Raw genomic sequence first — 17,980 nt, forward strand, 5'->3', positions numbered from 1 at the left:
AAAAAGTCCAGCCTAGGCAATCACAACAGAGTGCAGGGTGCTCATTTCCTCAAGCATCTCCCAGCTGAATGTGCTTCTTTGGAGTTAGCTTTCTTCAGGGTGGGTGGCATGAGGTTATGTTTTGGATTTTGTGCTGAACACAGGGTTGATAACGTAGAGATGTTTTTGTTATTGCTGAGCAGGGCTCACACAGAGCCAAGGCCTTTTCTGGTTTTTGGTACTGCCACACTGGCAAGGAAGTTGGGGGTGCCTGGGAAAGCTGGGAGAAGACACAGCCAGGACAAGGTGACCCAAAGTGATCAAAGGGACGTTCCAGGACCATGTGACATCATGCTCAGTGTATAAAACTGGAGATTAGAAGGGGGAAAGGGGACATTTTGGAGTGATGGCATTTGTCTTCTCAAGTCATTGTCATGTGTGATGTGGCCCTGCTCTCCTGGGGACGACGGAACACCTGCCTGCCCATGGGGAGCAGTGACTTAATTCTTTGTTTTGCTTTGCTTGTGTGTGTGGCTTTTGCTTTCCCTATTGAACTGTCTTTATCTCAACCCATGAGTTTTCCAGCTTTTACCCTTCTGATTCTCTCCCAGATCCCCCTGGTGATGCAGTGAGTGAGGGGCTGCGTGGGGCTTGGCTGCTGACTGGGGTGAAACCATGACACCACGAAAATCTGCACCGATAGACTGCATAGTGAAGTGGGCTGGGTGTCTCTTGTTGCCAACACCAAAGTGTCCCTAAGACATTTTATATGTCACTTTTCATCTCAGAACAAATTGTATCCATATGAAAGGAATTCTGCCTTACATTTCAGTCTGCCACAGAAAAACTGATCAGAGAATAGAAATTGACTTCTGCTTAGGCCATTTAACAGATGTAATTATGTGCAAACAGAATTATACGCTTGGCTCTTTGGAAGTTCCCGGTTCACAAAGCTGGGAATTGTTATGCGCAAAATCACCTGGAAGATGAAATTTAAACAAAAAAATCATTATAGCTGGGAAATATTCAAGAAATGAGATGAAAAAGAATATAATAACTATATTTTATTACATATAAATATATATATATACATATTATCTATATAATAATAAACAATCCTAATGAACAAAATAGTGTGATTAACATGTCAACTGCTTAAAAAAAAAAAAAGACAAAACAACCTTAAAAATATGGATAATAATTTTAAAAGACTGAAAGCTGAGAGTAACAAATACATACCAGCTAACTGTATAAGAACTGTAGAAAGGTTAGCAGCGGAGGCAGAAATACTCAAGAAGAAGGAGATCAAGGTACAAAAGGTTAAAGCATATGGAAATTAAACTGGTCCAGCTAACTATGTAGTCTCAAAGTGTTAAAAGCCGGTGGAGACGGTCATCAGACCTTTAATATTGGTCTTCAGTACAGCAGTCATTAAGTTGCAGCTACCTGGCAGAGAAACTGGATGCTACCCCAGCAACTGCAAGAACAAATGGGATATCCCTCCTGCTCTGACAGGAGCACCGCAGAAGAGCAGATAAAAGACCTGAGTTTACTGCTAATAGTAGAGGTAATAAAGAGCAACAGGTTTATGAAAAGCAGATAGTAACAAACAATATTGATAACTTTCAAAAATTGGAAGTTTTGTTGATAAAGGCTCCACCATTGAAAAAATAATCCTGAATTTCTCTGATATATTAAGCACTGAGTCACATAAGAAGCAAGAGGGAAGTCAAATCCAGGTTCACGTGATTAAATGAGAAAGGAAGTTAATTCTTTGATAGTATTAAAATTTATATGGAAACAGAGAGAAAGCAATGTTTCTAGTGAGTTTTCTCTGGGATTAGGTCATAGCTTTGTGCCATTTAATATTTTGGAAAATGAAAAAAGCTCAACTATTTTAAGGGAAATGACAGAAATATTAGAAGACTATTGTCTAACAGAGAGTAACTGTTCCTCAGTAAAGGACTATGCAGATAAAGGTACAGATAAATAACCATTTTTGAAAGGAAAAGGAAACATCAGTGGGATAAAAAGCAGAGGGACCATAAGTTCAGTGAAGAACTGATGAGAAGGAGATCAAAAGTATCTTCCCAGGACAAGGACTTCAGTTCTCGACAGAACTGGAAGAGCAGTCAGACAGCAATTTCACCTTTGGGTGGCTTCTCTCTTCTTCCAGGTCCAAAGCAGAAGTAGGTGCTAAATAAATGAAGGCAAGTGAAAGATACAAGCTTTCCTTTTGGGGTCACTGCAAGAGAAATTGAATACCTGCTTTGAAGTAAATATATAATTTTTAAAAAGTAAATCCATCCCACCTACAGAGAACACCATTCTGGAGAGAGGTCTGGTCCCAGGCACCCAGTCTGTCTCATGTAGTAGAGCAGCAGCAGGGGCTCTGGCAGGTGCTCCCTTGGAAAACCTACTGACAATTGTACATGTTCAACACTCCCATAGGGAGACCCTGTCTCTGCAAATTCTTACTTGGCAAACAAGTATTTCACTTGAAAAATGCACGATTTGGAAGATATAAGGAGATGCATGATTTCAGGAAGAGAGGCAAGCTAAGAGAGTCTAAGCAGCATTGGAAAGTGCTAGGCTAAGCTAAAAAAAGGTAATTTAAAAGAAAGTATCATCGCTTGGAGAGAAAAAAAAAAAATACACAGACTGACCACATCAATGCTCCAGCCATCTGTAACACACCTTCTCCAACATGGATCAGACAAGCACAAGAACACCTTGAGATCCTGGACTATGAAAAAATCACCATCCATAATTCGACTGTCTAAAGCAACAAGCTTGTGAAAAGCGTGCTGTGGACATAACAAAATACCTTTTAAGAGTTTGAACAACAAAATACAGAGCTCTCAAAATGAGTGACTTGAACAGTGGGTGGAAAACAGTCATTCACAGATGTCCTGAAGGATGGTATTGGGCACAGTTGTTTACAATCATGTGGCCCAAAACTAGAAACCAGAGAGCTTTCCACTCTCTGCAGGTGTTATTTAAAAAAAACAAAACAAAAAAAAAACCACAAAAAAAACCCCCCAAAACCCTTGCACCCATCCACTCATCTAGGAAAGGCAGCTGTGTCACAGTGAGGGCACCAAAAGGTTCACAAGCTCCCTGCAGCCCATGTTAACTGAAACAAACCACAAAACTGCTGCCGCTTCTGAAGGGGCCTGGCAAACCTCATTTTACCACAGAAACTACGGAGCTTATTTTTTCAGCTTCAGATGTACAATTTGCAAACTGAATGCAAACCTCAGAAGACTCAATTGTTGCAGATACACTCTAAAGTATTAGAAATACGTTGTGTAGGATAGACAAGAGCTAGATATCAATCAGATTAAAAAAACCAAAACAACTGCTGCAAGTCAGATTCATGAGAACTCTGATTTGAAAGCTACTGCTGAGGTACAACCCTGTAGACTCTTGCCCATTTTCAGATCAAAGAAATAATCTCATAATCTGAAAAGAAGCAAAACATCTATTTGAAGACATGAAGATGGTTAACTCTGAGGTACCATGGTATCGTAAACATATGAATGAAGCCCTTTTGGAGATTAGGCAATCTAAGAAAGACAAAGAGTTACCAGGATGAAGATGGTCAGGTTTGTTGCATTCAACAAGTAAAGCAAAAGAGCAATTTACTGATAGTGCTCTTTTTGTTGGTTTTGTTCTGACATAGTGTTCACGTCCCCAGATCCAAATCCTGTCTCTTCTTCACTCTTCCTAAGCAGCTGCTTCCACTCTGAGAGTCTGAAGTTAATGGGTAGGCGATGTGAGGTAGGCAGGATGGACCCTCCGGGCTCAGTTCAGGTGCCTCACCAGATGCACACGGAGCACATGCAGATTCACGCACTGGCCTTGCATAAATCTCCACCAAGCCTGGTAGGTTTTCCAAAATGTTGTATATCCCAGATTCTTCAAAAGATACCTCTTCAAATACTCCTTTTTCATCAGCAGCAAATTTACTTTCTATTCTATTTATCTTCCCTTATCCTGAGAAGAGTTTTGGACTGAAGTATGTCTCCTGGAAAGCCAATGATGAGAACAGCAAGCCTGAAGCACACAGCAGCAAGAAGATAGGTCAGCCCAAACTGCTGTACCTCAGCACAGCTCCTGCCAGCCAATAACCACCCTAGAGAGTAAAGATGGTCCAACCTGCTTGCAAAAAAACATTTTCTCTTTACAAGTAGTTTGCAATGCAAAAGTGTGCCATAGAGGGGAGGAAACTTTTCACAGAAACAAAAAGATTTGACTACTGGAATTTATTTAGGTCGACACCAGTGGGACTTTCTCAGAAGCAAGGAAACTTTTTGTGAGCTAAATGTTTACCTCCTTTGTGGGAGCAGCAAATTAGGTGTTTACTCCTTCAAGCAGTAACAGAGCCAATACACCTGTTCCTTCCAGATTGTCCCTGCTTTTTTTTGGCATGTGATACCCTGAAAATGGCTCCAGTGATCTGCCATGGGAGGGCCAGGAGGTTTGAATAAAACAGGTTGTAGCATTTGTTTCTCAAGTACTAAAAAAAACACCAAAGCAGTTAATGGTTGTGCTGGCTAAGAGAATATTAATGCTTATTGCATGCATTTTATTAATTCTGGTACCAATCCCACAGAATATTGAAATTAGACTAAAATAAAAAACTGAAAAAATGTGGGTAAAAACAAACATGCCACATATATTTATGAAAAAGCCATCAATCTTATATGGTTGTGCCTTTCCTCATGGGGGAGGGGATAGGATCAGAGAGATGTTATCCACGGCCTGATCCACCACTGCCCATGTGAACCACCCAGCCCCAGTTCTCACCCCTGGAGAGGACAGAGTGACAGGAAGGGCATTTAAATCCCACTTCTGATCGCGAAGTGCAACCTTGTGCACTCTCCCCACAAAAAAAACAGCAGGGAAGAGACTGAGGGGTGGGGACAGTGTAAGTGTTGGAAACCCCACTTTGAGCATCTGCATTTCTCTGGTGGCACCTTGCATCAGCTGTCACCAAGTCACCACAGACTGGCAGGTGACATTCTGTATATTTATGTATATGGAAAGCCCCAGCTGGATTCAAACAATTTTGCCTACAAAAGTGATGGGCTGAGAGCAGAGGACATTAAACCTGAGGGTTTAGTTCACAGTCCTGTGGAAAAAAATCATTGCTTTTCTCAGTATCAGTCCAAAAATTCCTTCAGTGTCAGAAATGGTGCTGGGTTTATGCAGGCAACCCAGCTCAGCCCCGGCCAACAAATCTGCAGAGTAAAGACACAGATTTTAGAAATATAAAGGGCTTATGCAAAGGAACCAGACTGAAAGGTGGATTGAAATTCCCTTTTTGACCCAACACTCATCACATGCCTTCTAATCCCATTGAAGCATCAAGTGCCTCAGCCCCTGGGAGGTGGAAAATGGTAGCTCATCCTCTGGGCACATTGGCACCCAATGGAGGTACAGCACTGGCCCTGCCACAGCCAACACACCTGCGCAGAGAAACAGCTTATACCAGCAAAAAAAAAAGTTGTTTCGCTGTAGGAATTAACCACTTTGCTGAACAGATTACATTATAACAACAAAAGGCCTTTTGATGGTAGGACTGAACTCACAGTAGGGATTTTGCTGTTGTAATTATACTTCTGCCATGCCAGCAAAACTCTTTAAGCATAGACCAACTCCCTGCATTTTTACCTTTTCAGTTTAAAAGGTTACACAGAGGCAGAAGTTATGAAATGGGTTGGCACTGGCATGGGGAACAGTCTAGCCCCCTAGAAAGCAATTCATCTTGCAATGGAGAAGGCTCCCTGGAGCATTTTCCCAAAGGAACCACAGTGATACACCAGCTCTGGAGGTGTGCAAGGGAACTGGAAATTGTGGTCCAAGAGGTGTGCAAGTGTGCTCAGCTTGTAAATATTTTTTTAATGAAGACTTAGGTTGGTTTTTTATTTAGAGTACCTATTCTGATAATGTTTGTATCTACTGTGTTAATAATCTGGGGAGGGGGTGGGGGATATTAACTATAGAGAAGAGATTCTGCAGTGATGAAATGGCGTTGCATATGCAGATCAAAACAAATTGTAATCCTTTGGGAAAATCTGACAATTTAAGTGCTCCCTATTCTGGGATGTGCCAATTCAATAGCATACATGCTTCTCATATATAATGTAATGCAAGAATAAGAAACTTAAGACGCACTTAAAGACCAAAAAAAGGGTGGAGCTCCTTGGCAACATCTCTAATCCCTTGAAGGCTCTGGCATCTGCTGAGTCAGGCACTCCCTCTCTATGCTGTAGTTTACAATCAGCCACTTGAGTCACAGCAAGTTCCTGACTTCCCTGTTGGAACTACACTGTCATGAACTACAGTTGCATATTTTTAGGGATTGGATACTTTTATTTAATCTCTGTGTTTTTGTTGTTGTTGATCAATTATAAATATATAAATATTGGATAAATAAATTAAAAGGAAAAAAAAAATAAAGGAGTTCTGAGCTCTCAGCTCTCAGTACAGCTGCAAGAGACTTGTTCTCATAAATGCTGTCCTCGAGCCACAAAACACACTTCATTCTTCATGAAGTCCTTGGAGCTGGAGAAGCATTTTGCAGACCAGCCATGGGATCCCCACATGAAGCATCTGGAGGCAGGATTGCATTAGCAGAGCTCTCTGCCCTGCTGGAAAGACCTTGCTCCCCAGCAGCAGACTAATTAGCCAGGGTGGAGCCCCATTCTGATATAAATCCATGCTAGCCTGGATGTCTTTCTACAGTGCTTCCCAGTGGCACACAGACAGGGGATGTGGCCTGGAGCCAGTCACCAATCCTGCCTTATTTCCTCATCCAAAAATTGAAGATGCAGTCTGTCTGCCAGCAGAAACTCCCATTGTGCAACTGAATTTGCTGATATTTGCAAAGCATTTAAAGGTGTGTCTTAATGGGAAAAAGTGTGTCCGAACTCCAGGTAGGTCACAGGAGTAAACCTGTTTCTGATTTTAGCAGACAAAACAGCAGTGAGCAGCATTTCACATGCACAGAGTTGAGCTAGGAATTCTCTTTAATCAAGTTAAGTCAGGTTTCATTCCTGCCCCTGCCAATTATTTAAATCCCATCTACCCACAAAAGCCTCCAACCCTGCTGTGGTGGAGCTGTTGACTCACGTTGTTTCTCAAAAAGGGGGTTACAATGCACTGACCTGTAGTCAGCACTGGCGTGGATAGGGAGTAGCTCCACGGGAATGTGTCAGTGTATCCTCTGGCACATCCCTGTGCTGCCATTGCACATGCCAAGCCCACAGAGAGATCCCAGAGAAGTTTCCTGGGAAGAATTAACGTAGTGGGTCAGGTAGAAACTGCTCCAGCCATCAGAGGATGTGCCACTAGAAACCTCAGGAGAGCACGATGCAGGTAAAGCCACTGAAGCACGGGGTTACCCGAGTTATCACAATGCCCCTTAGGCTCGTCCAGTGCAAGGGGATTTGCTCTAGGCAATTCTGCATCAAAATATGCTCTGCATTAACCCAAGCCAGGCAACTGAAACCATGACCCCGTCTCTCTGCTTCGTGAGAACATTAGAGGGGAAATGCTGAGAAAATGCAATGTGACTGTTCATGGAAGAATGATTTCTGTCTTTTCTTCAAAATGTTTCTTGAGTTTAATACAAGCATCAACAAACGTAGCTATTAAGATCCCCTTTTCTCATCAGCAGTGTTTCTATCTCTAGGCGGAACTTGATATCTGCTTAACAGTGCAGAGCAAATTTATAGGACAGCTTAAGGTAGGAAATAATGAATTTCACTTCAGCAACTGATAGCACATAATTGCGTGTAGCTACAGTTTGTCACTCTGAAATGCATGATAATATGTAAGCTCTGGCGTTCAGTTCTTATTTGCCTCTTATTGTTTAAAGAAATAGAAAAATTAGAAATATTAAAAAAAGAAAATTAGTTCCACTAATTAAGTCACTTCCAGTTCAGTGAGATTCTTCATTACTTTTTAAAATGTATTTTTAACCTGTGTTTCTTAAAATGTAATTTTATGTGCTTCTTTCACAATTTTCTCCCACATTCTTTCTGTATTTTTTATTTTATTTCCATGTACGTTACATCTATTTCTTTCATCACAATATTTTCTACAACTTTTCAACAGTTCTTCAGCTTTGGAAACACTACAGAATGTCAAAAGAAAATGAAAAATATGTATGTTTAAAGAACCCCTAAACTCTAAACTTGTATGTAATGCCTTTTAATGATAGAAAAGCTTAAAAGAAAAGAGCAAAATTTATAAAAGCTAATATTTTTGCCACCAGTTTTATATTTAAATATTAATCCCTTAAATATTAAAAAGCCCAGCATTTCATTTAAGGTTTGGAGTATAAAACCACATATTTTTATTTAAAAAAACCATCTGAATAAAAGCATTGAACTTAGTCTGAAAACAGTGATGTTTATTGCTGAGGGCGTGGAAATTAAAAGCAGTCATGTTTACTGAGGAGCTGACTGTAAGGGGGCAAGGTCATAATTTGCACATAATTACTGGTTTGCACTATCGTTTAACCACTACTGAGATGAATATGTTTTTCTTCCTTCCCTCTTCCTGTGCAGAAGTAGTGTTCAGCACACTTCTTATGCATTAGATGTTCTTGTGCAAATCACTGCTTTCTGTGGTTTGTGATTCAATAGCAAACATTGCTCTCACAAACAAGGTCTGCATCTAGAGATAGCTCTGTATTTTTTGATAATATTTTCAGTTAGTAAGAATGTGCCATCAGCACATAATTACAGACATGCATGCTATGACAAACAAACATGAAAATATGGTTGACTACAGTAAACCAGGAATATTTTAAATATGGGGTGTGTCTGCCTTGTATAGTATATACAGTCACACCAGTCTCCTTTGCATCAGTTCGCACAGAAAATATCCAGCCAAGTATTCTGGGCGAGCCTATAAATAATATTATTTCCCAAGGCTGAGAACTATATGCTTCCTGGATAACTTTTGAGGAGTTTGAGTCATGATTTTCAGAACTTGCTTCGTTAGTGCTGATTTTGACAATGCAGGGTGTCCAGGAAGAGGTGAGCATCCCCACTCTGGGAAGCCGTCCTCAGCTGAGGAAGACATCGAGTGCCAAGAAACAGAGGCGCTCAAACTTCACATTAGAAGTTTGACCTTTATATCAAAGCTATTTTTAAAATAGCAAGATTTTGTTTCAGCATTTGATGGTGGCATACCAGACACTCCAACTAGAATAAAGCCATATGTACTGGTATCAGGTGTTGTGTGCCCAGGGGAGAGTTACTGCCAGCCACCTGTTCAGTGGCAGCTCTTCCTGCCACAGCCATAGCTCACCTTAACCATGATGGTCTGTTGACAGGTATTTCAGAGTATGACCCACAGTGCTGCAATTTTTTGAAAAATAATGACAGAATGTTTGCTGCCTCACTGATATCTCCAACCTTTGTTCCAAGCTCTTGCTTTCAAGGAAAGTACAAGGTTTGAAATGGATGTGGGTTCTTGGGACTGTACCCGCTCCTCCTTGGCAGTCTGTGTGCTAGTCTTGAAATGACACACAAAGCCTGAGCTTCACATTCAAAGCCACCTACACGTCAAAATTCACAGGAAGGTAGTTTGCCTGGGCTACCCAATCTTCTTGGCTCAACAGTCAACATTTTAATCACTCCTCCAACTTGCATTTATACAGAATTTCTAGAGACGGGATGAGTTCCAAGCTGGGATGAAATAAATTCCCAATTTCTCCACAAGACAGAACACTATTCTCTCCCTGGCTCTGAGAAGCTGATTGTGGGTGAGCTGGTGCAACCCTCCCATTCTTCTCCAGCTGCCTGTGCCAAGGGCAGAGTACTGTGGGGGGTATTCACACAGTGCACTCCAGAGCATCTCCCTGCATGCAGGCTGGCGAGATGGGAGGGTGGGTGGCTATTCATAGAATCATAGAGTTATTGAAGTTGAAAAGGACCTCTAAGATCCTCGAGTCCAACTGTTAACCCAGCACTGCCAAGTCCTCCATTAAACCGTGTCCCTAAGCATCACAGCTGCATCTCTTTCAAATACTTCCAGGATGGTGACTCCACCACTTCCCTGGGCAGTCTGTTCCAATGCTTGACAACCCTTTCAGTGAAGACATTTCTCCAAATATCCAATCAGGTGCTCCTGTTGTTCAGCTTGAGGGCCTATCACTTTTTACCTGAGAGAAGAAGTCAACTCCCACCTCACTACCACTTCTTCTCAGGCAGCTGTAGCGAGCAATAAGGTCCCCCCCAAGCCTCCTTTTCTCCAGATTAAACAACACCAGATGCCTCAGCTGCTCCTCATAGGACTTGTGCTCCAGACCCTTCACCAGCTCCATTGCCCTTCACTGGACTTGCTCCAGCACTTCAGTGTCTAAGTAGGTCCCCTTGTCGTAGAAGAAGATCAGGTTGGTCCAGCAGGACCTGCCTTTCATTAACGCATGCAGCTGGGCCTGATCCCCTGGTTGTCCAGGTCTTTGATGTTGGAAAGTCATAAGGAAAATCTTGTGCAACCTTAATTCAGCCCTCTTCTAATCTTCAATTACAAAATCACATACTGTATTTTCCTTGGGACCCTGCCTCATTCAGTTCATGGAATAGCTGGTGTTCACTTAATGAGCAACTATTCAATATTTTATTTTCTTCTCACTCAGTGTGTTGCCCTAGGCATGATTTACTAGATGTAATTCAAACCTAGCTGTGTAGCCAAAATTATTAATTTCAGCGCAGCTTTTTTTCCTTTGGTACTCATCCTCACAGCACTCCTGAGTGCTACACAAACAGTAAATACTATATTTTCATAATACCACAGTGAGGGTGTTTTCATAATACCCCAGTGTGATTAAATGGGGAGGAGGGGGGTGGAATTATCCTCACAGGTGTGTAGAAAAGGCAGAGAAATGCAGAGGAGACATTACAGTCCAAAGAATCAAAAATTTGTAACACTCTCTTGACAATTTCAGTCCTTTTAAAAATTCTTAATATAATTCCAGTCGAGTCAACCTGTATCTATCAGTGCTCAGAGATGGAGGAGACCTTCTAAACCATAGACTAGTTCCCTCCTATCACAGGCAGCTTTTTAATACTATTATCAAATTGGACCGAATAGGAATTGGGTTTCCTTGAATTCCTATTAAAAAGCTGAGAACTCACTCCTCTGGTAGTTAGAAACCATTTTCTAATTTTCAGCCTAAATTTATTCATAGCCAGATTGCACTCATTTGTTCTTAGGCCAACATTGTCCTTCACCTTAAATAGTTCCTCTCCCTCCCTGGCATTTGCCACTACTGATAAATTTAGAGTGAGCAATCACATCTTTTTCTCTCTCGGCATTTGTCTTGAGGAGCTAAATGAGCTACACTCCCTAAGGTGTCTCTCTCAAATTAAGCTGCCAGGTCCCCTGTTGATCCTAAGAACTGCTTTCCACACCTACTTCAGCTCGTACTTATCTGCTCTGGGCATGGCTGACCAGGCTCATAGGCAGCACCAGGCCTGCCTGTATTCACCCAGAGGAGGGTCAAGAGGCAAAAGGGTAACTGCTGGTAACCAAATGAGTTAACAGTATTTCTCTATCTGCCCTGGAAATGATGTGTCTCAGAATCAACCTGAGATTTCCACAGCTACAGCTCATCAGTAGCACCCCAATGACTGAAGTCTACCATCACATGCCAATTGTGCTCCTTTTCAGTTTCCAACAGAAAGTCACAGCATTGGTTGAAAAAATGCATGCATTTTGTACTACTGAATTTCATTTCGCTCCTCTCCTCCCAGTCCTCTGGATCATCACTGCATACCTCTGCTCCAGTATCCCAGTCCCAGCCTGGGTGGTGATGCCACCCACAAAGTGTCGGTGGCTGACTCCACTGGCAGCCTAGTATACATACACTTGTACACACAGGCGTATATGAAGTTGGTTTTTGAACGTGTCTGCTTCTGAGATCAATTTTAAACAACTCACCAGAAAAAAAGACCAAAACAGAGCAACTATTAGAAAACCACAGAGATCAGCTATGAAAGCTCGGAACATTAGACATCCTGATTTGATATCTTTTGAAAAATTCCTGTACTCCATGGCTGTCAAATGTTGGTCACCTATTTGACATGAAATAAATTATATTTTGATTTCTGAAAAGATTACACTCCATTAAAGGTAAGACTGCTTCAGTTATGACTTATATATGCACCTTTTGGGGATTCATGTGTTTTTCTTTAAGGTGTGAATTGATGTATGCAAGGCCATTTGGAGTCATCTTTTTTCATTGAACATCTATCTTAGAATCACATACTAAAATACTTGGTAAATAATGACCAGACGAATTGAACGCAACTGGGGAAACATAATCCAAATTTGACAGCAAAAGAGAATGCCTAGGCAAGAAACCCAAGGAGAATAAAAGCAAGGTAGTAAGCGTGTGACACCATGACTTAGCTGAAATAAATTGCTTCCAGTTGCACAGACTGCTTGTTTTTCTGGCTAAAAAATATGCATATTTCAAGCAGAATACAGTGAGGAGGAGGATGCTCCCTACCCACTGCCACCAGTCCCCAAACCTGGGGGAGTGGCCACAGCAGGTTATAGTGGAAGTCACTGAGCAGCTGATAACAGAAGACTGACAACCCTGAGACCATGTCAGACTTTGCACCACAATCCTCTCCACAGATAACAGTCCTGGACAAGCTGAGGGGACCCAGAGGCATATACTGTCAGATTTAGGCCACTTTATGGATGCTCTTGGGAGTATATTGCCTGCAAAATGCTCCAGAGACTGGTGTAAGCAAGAAAAAATTTCCAAGCCAACAAATAATGGTGATTTCAGGATAACTTAGATAACCTCCAAGGTGTAGGAGGGATCAGATTTGAGCTGGAATGATCCAGCGAGGCAGTAAATAAACACTATGTCTCGCTGACCCCAGGAGGGCTCAGCCCAGATACATAGAAAAAAGTTGCCAAATACCCTTTGGAGAGTCGTAACCTAAATTCACAGAGACATAAAACAAGGAAGAGGTAATACATGAAGCTTTCTGTGAAAAGGGTGCATTGTCACATGTACGTGGGAAAAAAAAGAAGACTTTCTAGCATGCAGGGGAAGAAAAGCAACAGCCATAAGAGAGGCTTGGGCAGAGCAGAGGGCAGGTACAAGTGTGTAGGCAGTGGTGAGAGACGAGGTGCAGGAAGGAGCAGTGTTCATGCAGGCACTGCAGGTATGAGGAGGCAAGACAAGGACTGGAGTAGGGTATTGGAGAGGGGGAACCCTCTGCTTATGGCTCCTGCACTGCTCCCTGAGAGTAGCCCAGTCTTCATTGCCCAGTGGGGTTAATTTTGGTGCCTTTGCAAATACAAATCGAGCAGATCCAATGAGCTCCTTTAAAGCAGACAGTTCACCTGCAAAAAGGCTTGCACCAGCTTCACTAGATCAGGTTTTCTAAACTGCTGCTTCTGGGCAGACAAAGTCTGGGGAGGTAAGGAGAGAAAACATTTGGTCCTGTGATACTCCACTGTGTCTGACAGAAGTGTATTTAGTCTCTTCCCAGTAAATAACACCTATTTTTGGGGCAGAAAAAAACTCAACTGTCTGACAAAGCCACACTTCGTATGCCCCTTATTCTTCCTTGAGAAGTATCTTCAGCTGTGAATACGTATATATACCCTAATGACAGTCAGCTGTCACGTCTGTAAACATACATTTACCTCCCATTAAGGGTTATTTGCCCCTTTTTGTGACCTTTCACCAGCTTTCCATACCCTGGCCATGTGGCACAGATGGTATAATCCTGTCAGGCTAAGGCAGGTGACAGTGCTGCTCAGTGTTTAGTAATCAGTGACTGTAATTAGCCAGACTGGACTCAGGCTCAGATAATAGGGCAGTCAAACAGCTGCCAGTCAGGAGGCTTTTCCTGTGGACTGCAGGAGATGGAAGAGAGGATGATATAAAGAGGCCATGCATTTTTCCAGCACACTTTATACAGAACAAGTGATAATGTTACATATGGTGTTTTTCATTTTAAAAAAAATTCCTTCCAGAGTGACCAATAAAGTGTGTTTCATATCACAAGGAGCTTTTAGTTGGTTTTTAAATCTGATGGAGGGGTCTGGAGAGTGTTTAGCAGCACCAGAGTTTTTTCCTATTTGGAGACTATCTTGTCATGCTTTCCTTACACAGATATGTTCATATACACACAAAACATGCATGGATGAAGCGCTCCAAGTTCCTGATCCCTAAAGCAACTCCTTTAACACAGAAAAGTGCTAAGCTGCTACTTGTTTGCATTCAGAGATCAGGATTTAGACAAAATTAAACTTAGTTGTAGTGAAAATAAAGAGAAAAAAAAAATTAAAGAGATGCCATTAAAAATAGGGAGGGTATTGAAACTATTGACTATAGGAAGTTATCAGAATAAACTTTTTACTGGTTTTAGTTCTTTTTAGAGATCTCAGAGATTGTCCTTATTTCTGATCTTGTGTCATGCTACACGTTTAGATGATATGTAAGGTGCACATGCTGTATTTAAGAGAAGCAAGCAGTGTGCTGAACCAACCATATTTTCATGTGAGAGATGATTCACTGTCTCCTGGATGGTAGAAAATTCTCTGTCCTAAGCAGATGCTCATGTTCACAGTCTGTGAGGGTGAAAGAGGTTTTATTACCAAAGAGGCAACCAGTCATCTCTTGCAGGGAAAGACTAGCATTCATTGCCTAGGAGGGCTTTTTTGCCTTGCTTCAATATTTCTTTCCTATTTTTGAACGTGTGCCTGTTATTGCAAAGACACTAATAATGAAATATATTTCATTTTAAATTATGCACACATCACAATTAATCAACTTCTCCTCATCCTTTATTGCATATATTCCAACAACATTTCTCGCTCTTCCCCTCCAAAATTGTGCTATTTATCTGTACAGAACAGATACCTTAATCTTTTGTGGGGAAAGCAGAGAATAATTTCAATTTCCATGCATTTATGAGAAGACATTCTTAAATAGGCCAGTGAAAGAGATATTGCATCTATAAATAAATTATTCCAAGGCGGGCAGTGGGATGGGGTTACACACATCGCCATTGTGCGGGGAGGCTGCAAAGCCTGACCCGGGAGTGCAGCTGTTGTCTTTGTGCCGGGTACTCTGCCTCTGCCATTGTTCCCCTGATTACAACAGGCACGTCGGGGGCGCGGGGAGGGCAGGCGGGGGTGAAAGGATGGCTGTGCATTGATAACGCCTGGCACTATCACAGAGGGCAATGATAGGCTTCTCAGCTGCGGCGCTATCGGGGTGTGGGGCTTTGGAGCGTGTGCGTCCCCCCGCCTCCCCTCCCTGAATCAGCAAGTTCGGGAGATGTGAATGTGTTCACCTCCTGCGTGTGCCAGCTGGATCTTACCCAGACACACACGGGATTGTGTCAACAGATGGTGTAAACGGGACAAAAAGGACAGTATTTCCAAACTGAATATATAATATCAAACAGGTGTGGAGGTAAGGAGATGGTAATGAACAAGGAACGCCGAGCTGCAGAAAAGGGTGTCCGTGCTGCTCGCAGCAGAGAGGTGGGGAGGGAACTCATTGCTCTTACCATGCGCCACTCAACAGGAGGGGAAAACGGCCGTGATCTCTCTGCCACTGCCATTGACCCCAGTAACACCTCAGCTGCTGCATAGCCTGGCCCCAGGGAGATGGCAGGGGTGATGTCCCTGCTGCCCTTTCGTCCCCTTCATCATCTTGTTTCCAGCAGCACCTCTGAAAGCCTTACACAAAGGTGCTTGGCCTGTCAGCATCCTAAAAGCCGTGCTCACCCACTCCTCCAGTTGGGGCAGAGGCAGGCCAGGAGGACAGGGGACCAATAGCAGAGGTGTTCCCAGCTCCTGTTATCAGCATGCCTGGGGCAAAAAGGAGAAATACCCCAGAACAGAAAAGCCCGAATTAGTTGGGCTAATCTAGGATGCTGCTGTCATCACAGATGCACTGGGGACATCTGAGCTGGGGTTACTGAGCATCAGCATGAAAGGCATCCATGTCACAGGAGGTGTTGTGTGACCCAAACCTTGCTACAACGCTGTGATTGATTCCTATTTACCCCTGTGGACCTCCTGACACCTAGGATAGCTGCCACTTACCCCACCATCGACCTTTAGGGCTGCATAGTACACCTGGTGTCATAAGCCTGGCCATGGGAAGGGATACACCTGCCCTGCACCCTTCAGGAGAAGCCTGCCAGGCACACAAATGCAACTGGGTTATTCACCCCCAAAAGATGTAAAACAGCCGTGCTTGGCACCAGCCATGGAGTCGTTTATGGCCAAACTGCCTGTCCATTTGTATCCCAAGACATGTCAGAGAAAACATAGTAGGGTTTTTTCCCTCACTGACTGAACTGGGGTACACAACAGTTCACCATTGCTTTGTAGATTTTCCCCTTCCTAAAACCCAGAGGAAATCCTCCTACTTCTCAGCAGATGCTATCTGGTCACTCTGAGCTCCTCCTCAGCTGCTGAAAAGAAGTATTCATCTTAAACCTACTTAATTTTTATAACCCTCTCTGGTTTTTCCATTTATTTCCAATTACTGTGGGTCTTGCTATCTGTCAAGGATAGGATCACACATCTGTCTCACTGTTAAAACTGCTAACAGAGACCAGGAGTAAGGGATTTCTGACATGAAAGCCATGGCCACCCATGACAAGCAGGGGTAGAAACTAAGATGCCTGTTACTGTGGGACTGGAACATATTCATTTGATGCTGCTTTGATACTTCAGTTGCTGTCAGATAGGTACCTACAACAACACAATCTGAAAACAAGTTTACAAAGTAGCCACACACTGACTTGTATATTCCTACATTCTTTCTTTTGCTCATCCCGAGGTTGTAATGCATTGTGTACAAATTCACCTCACAGATATTCTTGTATTTTACTTGCAATCTGGTACACATCTGTTATATGTAGATGAGCTTCCTGCTCTCATCCCTTTCAAATTATTCTCTCCAGAACTGTGTTCAGCCAAAACTGAGCATTGCTATTTCCCCATCCTCTGTGATCTGTCAGCTGCATTCAACACAATTAGCTTTCTTGTTCATCATGCAATCCTGCCCTCATTTACCTGGCTTGGTCATTTCCTCTTCCCTAAGTGGGTCAGTGAGAGGATCTTCTTGATTCTTCCTCCAGTTTTCCATGGAGGTACCTGCAGGTGCTCACCATGGCCCCATTCTCTTTTTCCAGGTTCATGATACCAGCCTCCACCACAGGCACCTATATTTCAATCAGCTTTCTCCCAACACACTCTTGTTTAACATCTCTCTGTAATTCAGTAAAGTAATCAAATTTAAGCTACTGGAGAACCCACCTTAATCCTCTTTTCTTCTGATGTGGCTCCAAGAGTTGTAAGAAGACACTAATATACACAGGCTAACACCCAGTATGCTGATCAATACTGTATCAGTCTTAACTTGTATTCTCTCACACATCTCTCTCTTGTCTGACATGTGAAGGTCTCTGTTTGTACATCACAGCTGGGGCCTCTGTCCCCCATTGTCTTAATTATAGACTCAATGTGCTGCAGATATATAAATCATGGAAATTTAATCAGGCTTATTGCATCCTTCATCTGGCAGCACAGACTGAAATGAAAGCTGTGGTGAAATAAAGGCTATTCCAAATGAGAGGGAATAGCAATGCTACATTATGCTCTTGAGAATTTTCCCAAGATATAGCATCTCTGGGGACCCTCTTCCCCCACACACAGGTGCAAATCCCAACTCATGCTCAGTCATTTAAATAAAAGTTACAGTCAACATATAAGACACAGGACCCAGGCTGACAAGCTGCAAGTGGTTTGTTTCTACAGAGATGAGAAGGGAGTAAAGCACATGAGATGGTCCTGGGGATGCTCACAATGTCTTTCAGAGGTGAAAAAAATAAAAACAACAGGGTGAGAACATGGAGCAGGTGAGCACCAGCAGGTGCATGGAGCAAGTGGGCTGGGCTCCTGTCCTGCCCCGCTCCCT

The 17,980-nt window shown here is 42.6% G+C and overlaps 1 long non-coding RNA gene across 2 annotated transcripts in view; it reads right to left on the minus strand.

Moving 5' to 3' along the window:
• LOC116444685 overlaps positions 1 to 17,980 on the minus strand; it is a 143,523-nt gene that overhangs the window by 87,418 nt on the left and 38,125 nt on the right. The gene's annotated exons all lie outside the window — the stretch shown is intronic.

Source organism: Corvus moneduloides, chromosome 5 (assembly GCF_009650955.1).
Source record: "Corvus moneduloides isolate bCorMon1 chromosome 5, bCorMon1.pri, whole genome shotgun sequence".
NCBI classification, from domain to species: Eukaryota; Metazoa; Chordata; class Aves; order Passeriformes; family Corvidae; genus Corvus; species Corvus moneduloides.